Raw genomic sequence first — 2,891 nt, 5'->3', positions numbered from 1 at the left:
ACTCCTATTTTTTAAGACAGTGAAATGTTTGTCTCCTCTGTTTTTTGTTTTTGTTTTTGTTTTTAAACGATCACAAAACCAAAAAGAGTGCTGGTCCAGGCTCCAGCCTCGGCCTCCCCAGAAGTCCTGGCCAGAATAGAGGGTGACAGACCGAGGGGCCCATTCCTGGGACAGCCTGGCGCTCAGCACCCCAAGCATGAACTTTTGGGGCCGGTGGGGTTGGCTTCCCTCGGGGGACGGCCTGGCCTCTGGACTAGAGGGGCCAGCGTAGTAATGCACCAGGCAGATTGTCTGGATACGGAATCCACACTGGACACTATATGATGAATGAATCGAGGCCAATAATAAAGATGTTTCCTACCTGAAAACAAAAACAAAACAGAACAAAAAACCTATCCCATACAGAGTCAAGAAAAGCCACGCTCTACTTATACTACTTCTCTGTCCTTATTCTGTGTCTCAATTACTCTACAGTCAATTTACTTTAAGTAAGTAAGTTCGCACAAACGGTTACCAACAAATACTAAATAAATCAATGTATCAGGAAATTTTAAATACACCTAATTGGGACATGGTACTGAAAAGCATTTTATTTCCCTCTCATCATTTCAATGGCACTGCAGATTCTCTGGACAAATAACTGTCCATTTGAGAAAAATTATTTCTAATTCAACAGTGTGACACATGTGGTCAACAGCATCTGAAAGCTGGAGAAGAAATGAAGTTGCGTGGAGTCCATTTATGTTCACAAATGGCACCACAGACTGCCTCCACGTCTTCAAAACTTAGCTACGTATTTATTGATTTCTTGAACCAACCACCACTGACACCTACTACATGTCAGACATAGCGCTAAGTGTTTTATTAATGTTAAATATCATTTCATCTTTACAATCATCTATGAAGTGGGATTATCATCATCCCCATTTCTCCCATCAGGAAACTGACACGTACAATGCTTTAGCAACACAGCTCCTAAGAGGCAGAGCTAGGATCTGCTTGGGTCTGGACCCCATGTTTTAAATCACTATGATTAGTTTCCAAGAATCTACAAAAAGTACAAGTCTTCACCCCAAACCTTGGCTTTGCCCACCCTACAGTCCCCACGTGCCCCGAGCTTCAAGGACATTCTCTCAATTCCTTGAACAGTTCACACTCCTTCCCTGCTCTAACTGAACACCTTCCCACATCCGCCTTGATTTCTTAGCCTCCTGGTCTCAGCTTAAACATTACTCGGGAAATTACAAACTCTAAGGCACCCTGTATTTCTCAGCACTCAATGCAAAACAGTAATGATGAATTTCACAGGTCATTATTTCCTTCCTGTCTTTTCCAACCAGGTGGGGAGTCCCTCACACATCCTGTCAGTCCTATTTATCATGTATTCCAATCACTGATACCCACAACCCACCCAAAAGGAAGGCCATTCCCCCTACACACACACACACACACACCCACCCACCCACCCACCCACCCCCGACTGGCCTGATCGCAGGTGCACGGTGGGGATCCTGACAACCCATAGTGGAATGTAACCTACTCAAGAGGGAGAACGGAACTTCTCCCCCGTCAACACTACACTTACTGGCTTCAAGTCGGTCTTCGAGCAGGACTTGAGCCCCAACGAGGCTGAAACCTCATCTGCCTGGTTCGGCCGCATTCGCACTCTCGCATAATTAGCAGCTCCATAAAGGAAGCCCCGTTCTGGGCTCTTCACAGGTGCGAAACGAGGGGCGCACGAGCTGACAGCGACCTTTTGGCAAACCAGTATATTCCTGAGACACAGGCCCGCCTCCCAGCGAGGCCCCAGCCCCCCGGGTACACAGGGCCCTGACACCATGCCCTACAGGTACCTCCTTGCAGAGAAGTATCTTCCCAAGGGCTGCTCGCTCCTTCGTCCTCTGCGTCGACCTTGAGGAGGAAGTACAGGAGGTGAAAAGGGGCGTCCTCAGACCAGTGGCCATGGGTCTGGAGGTTCTGAGGTGCTGCGCCCACCCGGGCAAGGTTGCGGGATCCTGAGACGCCAGGCCAGAAGCAAGCCTCACAGAAGGCTGCAAAAGGGGGGCTGCTTCTCCCCAGGCTCAGTGACTGAGGCGTCTCAGGGACCTGCCCACGTCAGCTGTCCTAACACCCTTCCCGCTCATTGGCGCCTGTGCCCACACGCTGACTGCACAATTTCCCCACTCCCTGGGCCTTCGGAAAGCATCACTGGATAGCTCTCTGGGCCCCGCCCACACAACCCTGGGCGCACACACTCTCTCCCACTCCCACCTGGGAGGCCTCGGTCACACCACCGTCCTCCTCTGCTGCTGCTGTTTTCTGAGTTTGGCCTCTCTGAGTTCATCACAAGCTTTAGATGGCTGTAGTCGGTACAAAATCCAGCTCTCTGGAACAGAATTGCTTTAGCACCCTTTTCAAAACGCAGATGGGCATATTTGTGGGGACGATTTCTGGGTTCTTTGCTCTGCTCTGTTCTATGTGTCTGGCCTTCTGCAAATACCACACAGGCTTCCTTATTATAACTACTACTAAGTTCTGAAACTCCAGAGACTGTGTTCCCACATTAGTATTATTTTCAAAATTGTTTTTGAAACTACTCTAATTCCTTTCTCCTTCCACACACATTTTAGAATATTTTTGTCTATCTCTATGAAAACAAATGAAGCTGACAGGATTTTGATGGGAATGGCATTGAACCTATCAGTCGGCGGACAACTGACATCATGGTGATGCTTAGTCTTCCAAATCACAAACATGGTGTATTCCTCCATTTATTTATATCTTTGATTCCCTATATCAGTGCTAAATAGCTTCCAGCATGTGATGTCTGGACAGGCACTGTTAGATTTATCCAAAAGTAGTTTCTTTGTACGAGTAACTGTGAATGTGTT

General features: G+C 47.8%; 1 long non-coding RNA gene across 1 annotated transcript in view; it reads right to left on the bottom strand.

Moving 5' to 3' along the window:
- Nucleotides 1-64: 64 nt before the first annotated feature.
- Nucleotides 65-2,891, bottom strand: part of LOC308359871 — a 29,348-nt gene continuing 26,521 nt past the window's right edge. The window contains exons 6-9 of the long non-coding RNA XR_013968478.1: nt 2,272-2,386; nt 1,854-1,911; nt 1,586-1,753; nt 65-361 (exon numbers count right to left, since the gene is read on the bottom strand). This is a non-coding gene — a long non-coding RNA (uncharacterized lncRNA). The remainder of the gene's footprint in view (nt 362-1,585; nt 1,754-1,853; nt 1,912-2,271; nt 2,387-2,891) is intronic.

The sequence above is a fragment of the Martes martes genome (genome assembly GCF_963455335.1).
Source record: "Martes martes genome assembly, contig: SUPER_18_unloc_2, whole genome shotgun sequence".
Lineage (NCBI taxonomy): Eukaryota > Metazoa > Chordata > Mammalia > Carnivora > Mustelidae > Martes > Martes martes.
The sequence above is the reverse complement of the archived record's forward strand: the minus strand, read 5'-3'. Positions and strand labels throughout refer to the sequence as shown.